We start from the raw sequence: 17,971 nt of genomic DNA on the forward strand, positions 1-17,971 counted from the left end.
CTCTACATTTTCACCGAACAAAACAGGGAGGACAACAGAACACAAAAAGAGAAAGCTAGAAAACAGGTGCAGGAGTGGGCCATTCGGCAGAGGGAGAAATAAGACCAGACAAAACAAACAATTAAACACCACATCACTGAGAGAAGCAGGAGCTTTAAATAGTTCTTGCCGCTGCTCACAGCCCTTCTCGTTTTGACTGACCGAGCGGAAGGTGAGGAGCTGGAAACCCTCCGTAACCTCTCACTGTGAGGTTTTCATTCTAATACCCTCTGACCCTTGAACCCCCCCCCCCCCTGCTTTCCCCGGCCTGTGGTGAAGCCCCCAGGCAGGGTGAAAGGTGAGGCCGACAGACCACAATCAGCCACCGAGACACGGATCATGGAGTGAGTATAAATCCCCCCCGGACCTATCCTCCCCCTCCCTGGTGGGTTTCTCTCTCACTCTATCAGATTTCGGAGCCACGGTGCTCCTGTCCCATTAGTTACAGTCAATAATGTCAGTGTGTGCCGCCGGGCCTGATGTCTCTGTCCCCTTGCCCCACAACAGGGCATTATTGCCGTGGTACCGGAGTGTACACAGACAAAAATACATCGAAAAACAAGAGCAAAGTGCGTCCTAAACCCCCCGCCCCATCATTCATAAACACAACCCTCACCCAAACAGTTAAAACAAGGTCATTTGTTGTTATTAAACAATTAAATTAAAAATCCAAAAATAAAAATCAGACAATCACACCACCAAAGTACAAAACTCAGTCTCCCCAAAGAACGTAACAGCGACTTAAAATCAACCCCCTAAAAAAATAACCCGGAGACTTGATTTCCCTTCCCCCCCCCCCCGGGAACAACAGGACCTCCCGCTCCAACCCGCCTCCCTCCCGGGGCCACACAGAAATCCAGCCCGAGAGGCTGATCATCGGCACTAGGCCCAAACACACAAACCACCGATCGATTGACCCCGAGACACCATCCCGAAAACCGCATTAACCCCACCGCCCAACCCCCTGAACCAGGGCCCGATATAGTCGCACAAACATTACGTTTACAGTAATAAAATAAAGTCGGGAATCTCTGGAAAACAGAGAGTGGCAACAAACGGCGGCGACCCAGCGCTCACTGCAAGTCCGAGAAATAAACCACACCCCCTCTTCCCCCCCCCCAAAACATAGTAATACCCCCACCCCCCCCACTACCCAAAACACAGTAACACCCCCCCCCCCACTGCCCAAAACACAGTAACACCCTCACACCCCCCCCCACTACCCAAAACACAGTAACACCCCCACGCCCCCCCACTACCCAAAACACAGTAACACCCCCCCACTGCCCAAAACACAGTAACACCCCCACCCCCCCCCCACTACCCAAAACACAGTAACACCCCCCCACTGCCCAAAACACAGTAACACCCCCCCCCCCACCCACTGCCCAAAACACAGTAACACCCCCGTCCCACTGCCCAAAACACAGTAACACCCCCCCCCCCATTGCCCAAAACACAGTAACACCCCCGCCCCACTGCCCAAAACACAGTAACACCCCCCACCACTGCCCAAAACACAGTAACACCCCCGTCCCACTGCCCAAAACACAGTAACAACCCCGTCCCACTGCCCAAAACACAGTAACCCCCCCCCCACACTGCCCAAAACACAGTAACACCCCCCCCCCCACTGCCCAAAACATGGTAACACCCCCCCCACTGCCCAAAACACAGTAACACCCCCGCCCCACTGCCCAAAACACAGTAACACCCCCGCCCCACTGCCCAAAACACAGTAACACCCCCGCCCCACTGCCCAAAACACAGTAACAACCCCCCCCCCCACTGCCCAAAACACAGCAACAACCCCCCCATTGCCCAAAACACAGTAACACCCCCGTCCCACTGCCCAAAACACAGTAACACCCCCCCCCCCACTGCCCAAAACACGGTAACACCGCCCCCCCCCTTAAAAAAAACCTTCCTAGACCAACACCCCCCTACGAGCGACTGTTATCAATAAATTCAATCTTTATAAATTTAATCGGTGGGCTCAATTCAATTTTTCAGAAATGTAATTATTAATAAGACCCTTCGATAGAAGTTCCACGTCAGTAATACCCAAGACCATAAACACACCTAAATATCTCTCTGGGTATCGAACAATCAATCCCACCGGTATAATCAGCCCCAGAAACAGCCCGAGCTCCAAACAACAGACCGACCTCTCACATATAACAAGGAGTATAATCCCGCCCAATCTAAAGAGGACCCCACCCACACAGCCCCGACTACTTTTTCTCCCACAAACAGGACGGAACCCTTTCAGGGACAATATTGGGAACCCTGGGCAGGTAACCGCATCACAAACACGAGACAACCATATCCCCAGGTGTATGACCCTACCACTAAAACTTACCCTACGAAGAACCCCAGAACACTTGTCCTCACCGGAACCCTCCCGAACCCGAAACCTACCCCAACCCTAACCCTAAACCTACCCCTAACCCAAAACCTAACTCTTACCCCAACCCGAGCCCTAAATCCTAACCTAAAACCAAATTACCAGCCCCCACCCCTAAAAACCTAACCACAACCCAAATAACCAGTGAGCCCAAATCTAACCCGAACTTTAACCCCAAAACCCAGCCCTATCCCTACCCCAACCCCAACCCCACTCCAAACCCAAAATAGTGCTCCAACCCTATCCGAAAACCAGCTCCCATCCCTAAAAACCTAACCTCAACCCAAATAACCCATGAGCCAAAACCAAGCCCTAAAACCCAACCCTGCACCCAACTTGAAAACAGATTCCTACCCGGAAACATAGCCAAAGACAGACAGAGAGGGTGCAAGAGAGAGAGAGACAGACACAGGGAGACTGATAGAGAGCAAGAGAGACAAAAAGACACAGAGACTGACAGAGAGGGGGTCGAGAGCGAGACAGGGAGACTGACAGAGGGCGAGAGAGACAGACAGAAAGACTGACCGAGAGGGTACGAGAGAGAGAGTGACAGCGAGAAACTAAGTTGGGACCCATGGGATTGGGGGCAATATATTACACGGATTGACGGTCATTTTCGGGTTGTCAGGCTGTAACCAGTGGGGTACCGCAAGGATGGGTGCTTGGGCCTCAGCTATTCACAATCTATATCAATGACTTAGATGAGGGGGCCGAGTGTGCTGTATCCAAGTTGACTGATGATACAAAGCTCGGTGGGAAAGTAATTTGTGAGGTTAATGCAAAGAGGCTGCAAAGGGATACAGACAGGTTAAAGTAGTAGCCAAGAACATGACAGATGGAATGTAATGTAGAGAAATGTGAAGTTACCCACTTTGGTCAGCAAAATAGAAAAGCAAAGTATTTTTTAAATGGAGAGAGATTGGGAAATGTTGGTGTTCAGAGGGACCTGGGTGTCCTTGTACAAGAATCACAAAGTTAACATGCAGGTACAGCAAGCAATTAGGAATGCAAATGGTATATTGGCCTTTACTACAAGAGGATTTGAGTGCAAGAATAAAGATGTCCTGCTGCAATTATATAGGGCCCTGGTGAGACCACACCTGGAGTATTGTGACACACTGTCTGGGGAGTCTAGAACTAGGGGTCACAGTCTCAGAATAAGGCCATTTAGGACTGAGATGAGGAGACATTTCTTCACTCAAAGGGTTGTGGCTCTTTGAAATGCTCTACCCCAGAGGGTCTTATGTTTTTTTGCTTTTATGTTCAAATCACTGACACAGCGGGGCGAGGACGCGGGGGGGTGTGTGTGCAAGGGCGCGGGGGCGGCGAGGGGTGCGGGGCGAGGGGGGGCAGGGAGGGGCGAGGACGCGAGGGGGGGGCGGGGAGGGGCGAGGGCGCGAGGCGAGGGGAACAGGGCGAGGGGGCGGGGCAGGGAGACGGCGAGAGGGGGGCAGGGTGACGGCGAGAGGGAGGCAGGGTGACGGCGAGAGGGAGGCAGGGAGACGGCGAGAGGGGGGGCAGGGAGACGGCAAGAGGGGGGCAGGGAGACGGCGATAGGGGGGCAAGGAGGGATGGAGGGAGGGAGAGCGGGATAGAGAGACTGACGGAGAGAGGGCGAGAGAGCCAGAGAGCCTGACGGAGAGAAACACAGTGAGCGACTGACACAGCGGGTGAGTGAGAGACACTGAAAGCGAAAGAGACACTGAGAGCGAGAGAGACGGCGAACAAGAGGACAGAGGGGGGAGGGTGAGCGGGGGGAGGGAGGGAGACAGAGAGCGGGGAAGAGAGAGGGGGGAGGGAGACAGAGGGTAGGGAGGAGAGAGAGGGGAGGGAGACAGAGAGGAGGGAGACAGAGAGAGAGAGGAGGGAGACAGACAGAGAGAGAGAGAGGAGGAGACAGAGAGAGAGAGGAGGGAGACAGAGAGAGAGAGGAGGGAGACAGAGAGAGAGAGGAGGGAGACAGAGAGAGAGAGGAGGGAGACAGAGAGAGAGAGGAGGGAGACAGAGAGAGAGAGGAGGGAGACAGAGAGAGAGGGGAGGGAGACAGAGAGAGAGGGGAGGGAGACAGAGAGAGAGAGAGGGAGACAGAGAGAGAGGGGAGGGAGACAGAGAGAGAGGGGAGGGAGACAGAGAGAGAGGGGAGGGAGACAGAGAGAGAGGGGAGGGAGACAGAGAGAGAGGGGAGGGAGACAGAGAGAGAGGGGAGGGAGACAGAGAGAGAGGGGAGGGAGACACAGAGAGAGGGGAGGGAGACACAGAGAGAGGGGAGGGAGACACAGAGAGAGGGGAGGGAGACACAGAGAGAGCCAATGTAGGTCAGCGAGCACCGGGGTGATGGGTGAGCGGGACTTGGTGTGAGTTAGGACAGAGGCAGCCGAGTTTTGGATCACCTCTAGTTTACATAGAGTAGTGTGGGAGGCCAACCAGGAGTGCGTTGGAATAGTCAAGTCTCGAGGTAACAAAAGCAAGGATGAGGGCTTCAGCAGCGGATGAGCTGAGGCCAGGGTGGAAACGGGTGATGTTACCAAGGTGGAAGTAGGTGGTCTTAGTTATGCTAAAGATGGAGAGAGATATGGACAGAGGGAAATAGACACAGAGGGTGTAGATACTGGATTCTTTTCCCTTCAATCTGTTTCAGCGAATTCACTGACACAGGAACACTTTTAGTCTTAGCAACATAAGACCTTTATTAGAGATTTTCCGGCCGGGACCTGTTAAGATAAAGGGAACACCTTCGATTTGAGCCTGTCCACCTCTCTCCTGACAAGTCTCGTTACAGCGCGAAACCACAGCAGTTATACATTTTCAAACCAGAACACATTTGATTAGCACTTAGTTCATCCAATCACTTTCTGCTTCCCCCAGAATACATCCAATGGCAGGCCGACAGGTCCCCCAGACAGGGCGGGCACTAGGCCTAGCTTGTTTACAGTTTCGGGGCTTCGTATTTCCCTATTTTATGGCTTGTTATAGCGTCTGACTCATACCTGACTTCGCTTTTCACGTAACTCGTGTTTGACCACAACTCTGAGTAACCTCTTTTTGTGTCGACATTGCAAATATCGCAGCTTGACATTTTCTTTTAGCTATCTTCCCATGATCCTTTTCAACTGACACATTCACAACCCTTCTATTCACATTCTCAAGGAGTGAGCGAGAGAGAGAGAGCGACAGTGGGAGAGGGACAAACAGAGAGAAAGAGGGAACGAGCTAGATGTAGGGAGATGGGGAGCGAGACAGAAGGAGAGAGACAGCGAGGGAGAGCTAGACCGAAGGAGACAGTGAGATCAAAATCGAGGGAAAGAGACAGATTGAGATACACTGGGAGAGAGAGTGAGACAGAGGGAGAGGGAGCGAGACAGGGAGAGAAAGAGAGACACATTGTAGAGGAAACTTTTTCTGATCTCTTTGTTTCGCAGTACACTGTCCCATCAAACACTCCCAGTGCAGGTACAGTACAGATTAGATACAGATTTAAGCTCCCTCTGCATTGCCGCTTCCAAGACTCCCAGGGGCAGGTGCAGCCTGGGATCAATACAGATTTAAGCTCCCACCAGGCTGTCCCATCAAATACTCCCAGGGCAGGTACAGCACGGGTTAGATACAGAGTAAAGCTCCCTCTACACTGCCCCATCAAACATGTAGAAAGTGAATTTGAAGGACTGAGGAAACAAGCAGGAAAAAAGGGTAAAAAAGCAAATTTAAAAGCTCTTTGTGTAAATGCACATAGCATTCGTAACAAAATAGATGAGTTGACGGCACAAATAGATACAAATGGGTATGATCTGATAGCCATTACAGAGACATGGTTGCAAGGTGACCAGGACTGGGAACAAAATATTCAGGGGTATTTGACAATTCGGAAGGAAAGACAGAAAGGAAAAGGAGGTGGAATAGCATTGTTAATAAAGAATGGGATCAGTGCGTTAGTGAGAAACAATATTGGCTCAGAGGATCAAGAGGTTGAATCAGTTTGGGTGGTGATAAGGAATAACAAAGGGAAAAAGTCGCTGGTGGGCATAGTCTGTCGGCCCCCTAATAGTAGCTACACGATTGGATGGAGTATTATTCAAGAAATAATGGAAACTTGTAAAAAAGGAACGGCAATAATTATGGGTGATTTTAACCTTCATATGTTTTAATCACCGTATTTAAGGAAGGATATTCTTGCATTGGAGGCTGTTCAGAGAAGGTTCACTAGGTTCATTCCGGAGATGAGGGGGTTGACTTATGAGCATAGGTTGAGCCTATACACATTGGAGTTCAGAAGAATGAGAGGTGATCTTATTGAAACTTATAAAATAAAGAGGGGGCTCGACAACGTGGATGCAGAGAGGATATTTCCACTAATAGGGGGAAACTAAAACTAGGGGCACAGTCTTAGATTAAGAGGTTGCTCATTTAAAACTGAGGTGAGTAGGAATTTCTTCTCAGAGGGCTGTAAATCTGTGGAATTCTCTGCCCCAGAGAGCCATGGAGGCTGGGACATTGAATGTATTTAAGGCAGAGATAGACAGATTTTTGAGTGATAAGGGAGTAAAGGGTTATGGGGAGTGGGCAGGGAAGTGCAGCTGAGTCCATGATCAGATTAGCCATGATCTTGAATGGCGGAGCAGGCTCAAGGGGCCAAATGGCCTACTCCTGCTCCAATTTCTTATGTTCTTAAACATTCCCAGGACAGGTACAACAGGTTTGATACAGAGTAATGCTCTCTCTACATTGTCCCATCAATCACTCCCAGGGCTGGTACAGCACAAGTTCGATAGAGTAAAGCTCCCTCTACACTCTCCCATCAAAGACTCCCAGGGCTGGTACAGCACAGGTTAGATACAGAGTAAAGCTGCCTCTACACTGTCCCATCAAATGCTAAACCCAGCCCATAATGAGCAGGGATCAGTGAGGTTGGTTGCTAGGCACTGCAGTGATGTCATAAAGCAGGACTATTCCTTGTCCCTTTAAAGGTGGAGAGCTGGGACATCCTGTCTCAACATACATCCCCCCCCCTGTTCATACTGAGAATCCCCGGGGAAGGCCCAAGGCCCAGAGTGTGGAACACAACCAAGGGAGGAAAGGGAGGAGAGAAGGGGAGTTAAATCAAGGAGTCGGGACTGAGGGCCACCAAGCTTCAGTTTTAGAGCCTGTAGACCAGATGGGGAAGAGCGAGTTCAGTAGTTTTAGGATCCAGGGAGAGAGCAAGGCACATTGCACAAATTCCTACTATGTTATCCTTCTCTCCTCTCCTCCCCTGAAGGTGCTGACTCTTGTCTGGGTTCAGCTCTACACTCACTGGTTCCTCTCCCTCTCCTCCCCTGAAGGTGCTGACTCTGGCTGGGTTCAGTTCTACACTCACTGGTTCCCCTCTCTCTCTTCCTCTGATGGTGCTGACTCTGGCTGGGTTCAGTTCTACATTCACTGGTTCCCCTCCCTCTCCCCCCCTGAAGGTGCTGACTCTGTCTGGGTTCAGTTCTACACTCACTGGTTCCCCTCCCTCTCCTCCCCTGAAGGTGCTGACTCTGGCTGGGTTCAGCTCTACACTCAGCAGTTTCTCTCCAATATGTGACCCATGTGCCCAATGTCCATGTGTGAACCTCGACAGTGAGTGTCGACAGGCTATTCCACTGTCCTCACCTGAGGCCTCACGTGCATTTTCCAGCAGGGTCACTGGACCCTCCTCCCAATGGCTCAGTGGCTAAAGGTAACGCCCAGTGTGACTGAGTCACAGGAACAAGAAGGACTCAGGTTTAATCCTGTGTGCATATCCTCACCTTCTAATCCCCTGTAAAAGCTGTTTACAAAAGGCACCACTGTAAGTAGGAACAGAGGAACAGGAATAGGCCATTCAGCTGATCACTATTTTATCTCCGTCTACCTGCCTTGGTTCCATCACTCTCAATACCCCTGCCTAAGAAGAATTTATCAATCTCAGTTTTGGGATTTTCAATTGGCCCCTAGCCTCCGTTTTATGGGGAACAAAGTTCCGGATTTCCACAATGCTTTAAAGAGCATAAGAAATAGGAGCAGGAGTAGGCTAAACAACCCCTCGAGCCTGCCGCGCCATTCAATAAGATCATGGCTGATCTCCTACCTCAACTCCACTTTCCCGCACTATCCCTGTATCCCTTGATTCCTTTAGTGTCCAAACATCTATCGATCTCAGCCCTGAATACACTCAACGACTGAACATCCTCAGCTCTTTGGGGCAGAGAATTCCAAAGATTCACAACCCTTTGAGTGAAGACATTTCTCCTCATCTCAGTCCTAAATGGCCGTCCGTTATCCTGAGACTGTGACCCCTAGTTCTCGACTCTCCAACCAAGAGAACAGCCAATCAGCATTTGAGTGAGGAATTGCCTCCTGACATTAGCCCTGAATGGCCGAGCTCTGATTTTAAGGTTGTGTCCCCTTGTTGTGGGCTCCCTCACCAGAGGAAATAGTTTCTCTCCATCCACCCCATTAACTCCTTTAATCATTTAAACACCTCAATTACATCACCCCTTAATCTTCTATATTTCTCATAATTTACAAACTTCATCACTGTAAGTACAGGATCATAGAATCACAGAAGTTTACAGCATTGAAGGAGGCCATTCAGCCCATCGTGTCCATGCCGGCCGACAAAGAGCTATCCAGCCAAATCCTACTTTCCAGCTCTTGGTCCGTGGCCTTGTAGGTCACAGCACTTCAAGTGCATATCCAAGTTCGTTTTAAATGCTACGAGGGTTTCTGCCTCTACCACCCTTTCAGGCAGTGGGTTCCAGACCCCCACCACCCTCTGGGTGAAGAGATTTCCCCTCTAAACCTCCGACCACTTTAAATCTACGCCCCCTGGTTGTTGACTCTCTGCCAAGGGTAATAGGTCCTTCCTATCCACTCTATCTCATAATTTTATACACCTCAATTAGGTCTCCCCTCAGCCTCCTCTGTTCCAAAAAAACCAACCCCAGCCTATCCAATCTTTCCTCATAGCTAAAATTCTCCGGTCCTGGTAACATCCTCCTAAATCTCCTCTGTACCCTCTCTAATGCAATCACATCTTTCCTGTAATGTGACCAGAACTGCACACAGTACTCTCGCTGTCACCTAACTAGTGTTTTATACAGTTCAAGTATAACCTCCCTGCTCTTGTATTCTATGCCTCGGCAAGTATTCTGTATACCTTCTTAACCACCTTACCTACCTGTCCTGCTACCTTCAGGGATCTGTGGACATGCCCTCCAAGGTCCCTTTGTTCTTCTACACTGCTCATTGTCCTATGATTTATTGTGTATTCCCTCGCCTTGTTAGCCCTCGCCAAATGCATTACCTCACACTTCTGCGGATTGAATTCCATTTGCCACTGTTCTGCCCACCTGACTAGTCCATTGATATCTTCCTGCAGTCTATAGCTTTCTTCTTCATTATCAACCACATGGTCAACTTTTGTATCATCATCCTTGCATTGAAGTATATACCATTTAGCACTGCCAAACCATGGGAGTGTGCGGCTGGGACACATTTCTTACACACCTCAAGATTAAACTGCATGGCGACTTTGTTGTCGGTGAAGAAAGACGAGAAAGACCAAAGTGCCGTTTGGCCCTCTCAGTGTGGCCCTGAAGGACTGTGTCCAGGCTGAAGTTCTGTTCCCACCGTATGATCCTCCCCCCAGATTGTCCTCTCTGAGTTCCAGCCAGGTGATGCTAAACACTCGGGTGGGAAAGACAAAAATCCACAGCAATGTGTTAAAAGCAAAGCTGATTTATTTCCCATTCATCCAGAATATTAAAGTCTAGCCCAGTTATTGGAGTTAGCATTAGCAGAAACAAACTGTTAGTGTTAGTGTTTATCAGAAGAATCACTCAACACTCAGAGTTGGTTCCAATGCCAGTGCGGCCTTTATTGACACCAGCGGGGAGGAAGTCACAGGACTGGATCCAGGCTTCTCTCCGCCGAACAAAGAAACTCATCGATATTTATATGTTTTACAATAGTTCTTTACAGTTACTCAGCCCACTTTGGCTGGACACAATCCAATCATAACGATTATAGATTACATATAGGTTTCTTTAACCCAATAGAATTTCCCTGATACCTCAGGAACTGCATGTTCGGGTTTTGTCAGCTCGGGCTGATTAATGACCTCGTTATGTGAGGCAGATTCTCCCCTTATCTCTCTTCCTTGGACTTCGGCTATGTGAAGTCACTGGTTCATTGTATCCAAGGCATTCCTGGTCGTGGGCCTCACAGGGTCATTGCTCGGTCAGTCCCAGTTCATTACTTGACTAACGGCGTTCCCATCATGCTTGGGCAGCCATTTTATATGTGGCCGTTTTAAACTTATATGAGTTTAGATATATTCAGCAGGTGCCTAATGCCTAGTATTTTGATAGATTCAGCAGGTGCCTAATGCCTAATGCCTACAACAATTCCCCCCTTTCGATAAAGGGACTAGTCCTAGTCCCCTTTTAACCGACCGCCCTACCTTTATTAGATTTTGTGCACGGCCCGGTACTCCCTGCCTCAACGTGCTGGCCAGTCACGCGGTTTCAGGAGTCCCGGTTGCTTAAATCAAATTGACACAAGGCCAAATCCTCCTGCCCCTTTATTAGATAGGCTTGTTTAGTATCCGGGGAACGGTCATGGGTCCCTCTTCGTTGTGCATGGGGCCTGCATGCCTGGCAGGCCATTATGCCCCATGTTATTGCTAAGATCAATTGTATCCCGACCATTATTCGAATCCAAGGATGGATGTTCACATTTATTCCCCAATCCCAGACCTTTCTCCACCAACTCTGACTTTGTAAGTCTACATCGATATCTTCTTCCAGTACTTTGATTTTAGTTTGCAGTTGGTGGTAGAGCTTTACGGATTGACCCACTCTGAGCCTCAACTCTCGTAATACTTCGGTTAGATGTGGGATAGGGACCTGATCAGGCTCGTCATAATCCTGTAAATGATCATGGAGCTGATCGGTTACCTCAATAACTTCGGACTTCCGGCGCCTAACCTGGGTGATATGCGCTTGCCCGATCGTGACAGGTCGTAGTGGCGTAAAGCAAAAGTTCGGCTGTGATATAGGGCACTGCAGGTCATTATACTGGTATGAACGCTCTGTGGTAGAGACGCAGTATCTTCCCTTCCCTCCGTAGCCTGCCCTCGCGAAGTGCCTGTGTGCGGGCACTATTTCTAGTACATACCCGTCGGTTCGGTTAAACCCGCACTCGTCTAGCTCACCTCGGCCTACCGGGTGAGGGCATACTGTGATCTCCCGTCTTTGCTTGCAATCTGTTAGGGAAATCCCGGTAAGTACGTTGTTTCGACGAATGGCGGAGGTGGTGGTCAGATAGTAACGCATGGAGACATTTTCCCGTATTACTCCGATATTCTCTAGTTGGTATAGGGGGAACGGCCCTGAGTCCGGCGTGGCTATAGGGATCATCAGGACTATCCCTATCCCAGTATTCCTACCTATCTGGCAATCTGGAATTGCTGGGTATACTCGGGTCAGTCCATTCAGAGTACAATTATCCAGTGTCCCCCTCTGGTTAGCCAACTGAGCCAGATGTGAACTGTCTATCCAATCGGGTACTTCCCCGCGTTGGATCTGGTCGAGATTGTGGCGGATCTGTCCCACCATCCACAGACCATAAGCGTGACAGAGTTGCCCCTGTCTTTGCTTTCCTGTATCTTCTTTTTCTCTATCAATGAGGTGATTGATGGTTTTGGCGTGAGCTTCCAGGACTGAGATGCCGTCCAACTGGATTTCGGCACCCTCCTTTCCTAGGTTGGCTTGGTCTTCCTGGTTTTGCTCCACCCTCTCTAATAACCCCTTCATCACCCCTCTAAGCTGTTCCACCCTCTCATTTAACCCTTATATATCTATCGAGTTTACTACGGAGGTCCCTGTATTGAAAACAGTAGCAATATCATTAACTATCTCCCACTTTATCCTGGGGGCTGACCCCTGTCCCCGGAATCTACTGGCACCCATTGCATCGGCAGCCTGCTGCATTACAACTTTACTTAATACATTGTACATCTTCCTTGACTGTTCTGTACAGTATTCCGGCATCTGGATGCCTGAAATATTGATCAGGACAGGCACAATTTAATGTTTAACATTATCATACAATAATTCCCCTTCGTTGTACATTACAATCCCATTCTCTGGTCCCTTAGTAGTTATGGGACAAGGCAGTTCCTCGGGCAATGTAGTGGTTCTTATGGGGCGCAGTGTTGGAGGGGGTGAGAAACATACATACAATGATATTGCAGCCACCCCCACCCCCACACAGCCCCATTCCCTTCTTGCGGATGACTGATTGCTGGGACTATCCCGGAGGCGCGCAAATTATGCCGAAAGTACATTCATCGGGCCTTTTGACATCCCTCCGTTTAATGCAGCTGCTCCTTATACCCGTGGAGCACTGTACACATACCCGGTCCTTATTAGGATTTACTTGTAACTATGCATTAAAATAAGTCCTGTCCTTGCTCCAATATTTAGTCGCTAGGACACATACTCCATCCGTCAAATTGAATAAAACTCCGTAGTTCATGTGATTATTTATTTCCAGCGTGCTCTGCTGTCCGTCGGTGTTGTCCAGGGTACGTGCCTGTCGCAGGGCTATCCATATTACGGGTAGCGCCGTTCGTATTCCCATTCTGGTAAATATTATCTGTAATTTTAAACAGACAGCCTGGTCGTCACCAGGGGTTAAGTTTTTTGTTCTCCGAATGTCCCTGTCACCCTGCGAAATCAGAAGCACAAGGTTACAATCGAACCATTTCGAGCTGAATCTGTAGGGCGTACGCCCGTGTCTTTACCCACTTAAATATTACCCAAACTCCTATTATCACCAAGACCAAAGCTATTCCTCCGAACACCCCTTCCAAAAGGGTGTCTAACCACTCCTGGTATTTTGCAGCATACCATTCCGTCTCGTCTAGGCATATCACCCTTGGTTCGGCCATTACCCTTCTGAGTTATACCTTTTTAATTGCGACCAGTGCTTCCACCGGCCTCTCCCTCTCATGTCGACACATGCACACGTGTCGCTAGTCAAAATGATGTCATACGGTCCGGTCCACCTTGGGGCAAACCCCGTCCTGTCGGGGGTGACTTGTATCAACACTTTGTCGCCTACCTGTGGGAGCTGTGAGTCGGCCTTTCCTTTGTTTTGGGTCTCCAAGTCCCGTATGGTCTGTTGCTCTACCACCTCTTTCCTTAGTTCCTTTAGCTGTGAATCTAATTGTTTTACATATTGTTTAATCCGATCTCGTAAAGGCCCCATGTCCTCTTCCCCCCATTATGATGCCTTCGGGGAGTCTCATGGCCCTCCCCGTCATTAATTAAAAGGGGGTCAGGCCTGTGGTCCGGTTAGGGGTGGCCCTAAGTCTCATTAGTATACAGGGTAAAACATCCACCCATCCCTTCCCGGTTTCAGTTATGGCTTTGGCAATTGCTGTCTTGAGGGTGCGGTTCATTCGCTCAACCATTCCTGAGCTCTGGGGGTGGTACGGGATGTGGGACCGTTGTCGGATTCCGAGCAGACCGCATGCCCGCTTCATGACCTGTCCCGTGAAGTGTGTCCCCTGGTCTGAGTCAATTTGAAGGGGCACTCCCCACCGTGGGATTATGTCGAATGCGAGAATCTGCGCTACCGTGGATGCTCCACAATCCCGGGTGGGAAAAACCTCAACCCACCTGGTAAACTGATCGATAATGACCAGGCAGTATTTCTTTCCCCGGCTGTTGGGTAGGGGCCCTGTGAAATCAATCTGTGGATTCTCCCACGGGCCCCTGGGACGTGTCTGATGTGCCATTTTAACCTTTATGGGTCTGCCTGGATTATGCTGTGCGCATACTATGTAGCGCTGGCAATGTTTGGCTACGTCTCGCCCTACCCCGGCCCACCACCAGTCTTTGAGTAGACGGCTCAGCATTCCGTCTCGCCCAGTGTGGTCCGGCTCGTGGTGTAGCCGGAGTAGTTCGGTCTGGATTGAGGACGGGGCGACTACTTGTAATCCCTTTCTCCATACCCCGTCCTCCCCAATGCTAGCCCCCTTGCTTTCCCATTGCGACCGTTCCTCCGAGCTACTTTCTTCCTGTACCTTACGGATATTCAGCTCTCCTGGTCCTATCACGGCTACTTTAATTATCTGGGGCTCATCTTCTTCCGCTGCGCTTCTGGCTGCTTGATCTGCCAGCATGTTTCCCTGCTGTTCCCTGGTCTCTGCCCTTTGATGGCTGCTTGATCTGCCAGCATGTTTCCCCGCTGTTCCCTGGTCTCTACCCTTTGATTGCTGCTTGATCTGCCAGCATGTTTCCCCGCTGTTCCCTCGTCTCTACCCTTTGATTGCTGCTTGATCTGCCAGCATGTTTCCCCGCTGTTCCCTGCTCTCTGCCCTTTGATGCACCTTGATCTTTATTACTGCCGCCGTCGCAGGTCTTTTAACCGATTTTACCAATTCCCAAACTATATTCTCGTGTTTAATGTGTCCCCCCCCTGAAGTTATGTATCCACGTCTACTCCAGGCTATCATGTAGTCGTGTACTACCCCGAATGCGTACTGGCTGTCAGTATAAACATTTACACGCTTCCCCTTTGCCCATTTGAGGGCTTCGGTCAACGCTACCAGCTCCGCCACTTGGGCGGGCACTGTTCCTTCCAGTGCCCCTCGCAGGAGGGTGGCACCGTCCTGGTCTACCATGCCCCATCCGGTGTGGAATTGCCCATCAATATATCGTTGAGACCCATCAACGTAAAGGGTTAAATCGGGGTCTCTCAGAGGTTCATCGGCTATTCCCCCTTCCGTTCCTTGGTCTATCTCAGTTTTGCAGCTATGGGGTTCACCTTCGGTCACTATTCCCTCCGCGGGATTAAAACCTATATCCCTGATTACTTGTATGGACTGGTCTTTGGGTAATAGTACTGCCTCCCAGGTAGCTCGTCACGCATCTGACACTGTTTTTAACCTCCCGGTGTTTAGCAATTCCACTATGGTGTGCTTCGTGTGTATGATTAGCTGCCCCGACATCGTGACTGGTTCGCATATTCTTGCAGCCCAAGCGGCGCAATCGAGGGCAGCCACACACCGATGAAGTCCCTTCACTACCGGGGACTCTTGTGTTGAGTAATACGCTACTGGTCTCATTACCCCTCCCTTTTCCTGGGTTATGACGGCGCTATAGAAACCTCCCTCGAGAACGGCTTCATCATGTCAGGTAGCTTCAGCGCCGGGGCTGCCAATAATTCGGCTTTTAATTTCCCATAGGATTCCTCTTGCTCCAATCCCCACTCTACCTGTTCCGTTCCTGGTTTTCCTCCCCTCACTAGTCGCTGAATGGGTTCGGCCATATTCGCAAATTGAGGAATTAAATTCCTGCAATAGTTGAACAAGCCCATCACCCGTCACACTGCCCGCACCGTAGTTGGTCGGGGCATATCAGCGATGGCTGTCTTTCGGACTGTTGGAAGGGTCTTTTTCCCCTGACTGATATCGTGTCCCAGATATCGATCCGTGGCTTGCCCGATCTGTGCCTTTTTTGGATTTATTTTAAAACCTGCCTTGTCTAGAGTCCTTAAAACCATGGCTACGGCCCCTAAGTGCTCTCGGTCGCTTGACGAGGCTATCAAGATGTCATCCACGTAGTGAAGGATTGTGCTATTGTAAGGGGTTAAGTTACACTGTTCCAAGGCATTACTCATGACTCGGTGGAAAATGTTCGGACTATTATGGAATCCCTGAGGGAGTCGGGTCCACGTGTATTGTCTGCCTCTGGAGGTAAATGCGAATCTTTCCTGAGACGCAGGGTCCAGTGGGATTGACCAAAATCCGTTAGCAATATCTAAAACGGTGAAAATCCTGTGTTCCGTATTCAGACCGTTGAAGATAGTCACTGGGCTGGCCACAATCGGCTGTTCCCTGGGCGTTATTTTATTTAGTGCTGTATAATCTATCGTTAGTCGGTAACTCTCATCCGGCTTTTTAAACTGGCCACATCGGGGAGTTCGTGACTGACACTGTCTGTCATAATATGCCTTGGTCTACCAGGGCTTCTACTATTTCCTCAGTGGCCCGCATGGCCTCTGGTTTGATAGGGTATTGCTTGTGGGGAGGATGTACCGGTCCTGTGACCTTCTCCGGTGTCATGTCAATAAGCCCACAGTCCTGTTTGCTTTTTGCCCAAACTCCCGGAATAGCCTGACACAGCAATCCCAACATCCCGTCCTTAGACCAGTCTCTCGTCAAGGTGCCTGTTTTACCTAATGTGGCTATATTTTTTACTGGGGCCCATATCCTGGCCACTTTATCCTTATACCCTTTCTTAGTCTTCCAGGTTACCCGCCTTCGCTGTGCGTCCACTATGGTGCCTAATTCGCGGAGTAGGTCCATCCCTCTGAGTTTTGACATACCCAGAACTGGACTGGTACCATTATACCGTCCTCCTCGAGCACTTGTGTTTCACTTTGATATGCCATGGTCCTGTCTCCCCCTACCCCTTGGATTATGATGGATCTTCGAGTAGTGGGTAGGTCGAGATTCGTTATGGATACTGATGCCCCTGTATCTATCAACATATCGCATCGTCGGCCCCCTAACGATGCATTGATCCATATACGGGGTTCGGGTTCTTGGCTGGGGGCCGATGCGATTCATTGAGGATTTGTCTGCTTCTGGGTCAGCTGCTGTATAATGTCCCGCAGCTGCTGATTTCCGAGGGTACTAACGTCCGGGGCTCTTTCATTGGGGTTTTGTCCCGTTTTAGGTCCCCGTTGCGGTCCCTTCCCTTCCTTGCCACCTCCCTTTGACTCGTGACCACAGTTCCTACACTTTTTGCGTCCATCGCTTTTTGGGGCTCTGCACTCAGCGTGGCGATGTCCCCGTTTTGTTGCAATTATAGCATATCTCAGCCGTCTTTTTGTCGGTGGCCGCGGAGACCTCCGCTGTACTGGCGGCTATTTTGGACCTTTGTTGATTGTCTACCGAGGTCGCCCAACTTTCCAGATTGTCAAAATTATTATATACCACTAAGCCTGTTTTTAGGATGGCTTGGTGTGCGGAGCTTAGTCCGTCCTTATACAACTGTATGAAGGCCGGGTTCTGCCGGTCTGCGTCTAGTACTCCGCTATGTGCCAAGAACGCCTCAAATTTCCTAACCCCGTACTCTTGTGCCCGTTCGTCCTTCTTTTGCACTACTCTCACTATAGAGTTCCAGTTTACGGGAACCTGGCCTAAGACGAGTGTCACGTTCACTTTGAATGCTGTCATGCTCGTCTCCTGCTGCTGCCTAGTAGCAGACAGGTCGGTACACCAGGCAGCGCTTCGGTAATCATTAGGTAGTCTGTCCCAGTAGTTTTCTGGCATTTTAATCCTAACTATACCAGCGATGTCTTGATTGTGGAGCTGGTGGCAAATTTTCATTTCCTTGAGCTTCTGCCAGAAGGTTGCATTGCTATGGCGGGGTATTAGGGGTGGCAGTTTGTCTAACAACTACATCGTGTCCCCGGGGGACAACGATGTGTATGTTATTCGTGTTT

At 49.9% G+C, this 17,971-nt stretch overlaps 1 protein-coding gene and 1 long non-coding RNA gene across 2 annotated transcripts in view; one reads left to right on the plus strand and one right to left on the minus strand.

Annotated features, from left to right (window-relative positions):
- LOC139273852 (zinc finger protein 229-like) overlaps positions 1–17,971 on the minus strand; it is a 67,135-nt gene that overhangs the window by 3,440 nt on the left and 45,724 nt on the right. The gene's annotated exons all lie outside the window — the stretch shown is intronic.
- The window catches only part of LOC139273854 (uncharacterized), a 42,270-nt gene continuing 24,609 nt past the window's right edge, over positions 311–17,971 (plus strand). Inside the window, exon 1 of the long non-coding RNA XR_011595410.1 lies at positions 311–383. This is a non-coding gene — a long non-coding RNA (uncharacterized lncRNA). The remainder of the gene's footprint in view (positions 384–17,971) is intronic.

This window comes from Pristiophorus japonicus, chromosome 9, assembly GCF_044704955.1.
Source record: "Pristiophorus japonicus isolate sPriJap1 chromosome 9, sPriJap1.hap1, whole genome shotgun sequence".
In the NCBI taxonomy this organism is placed as follows: Eukaryota; Metazoa; Chordata; class Chondrichthyes; family Pristiophoridae; genus Pristiophorus; species Pristiophorus japonicus.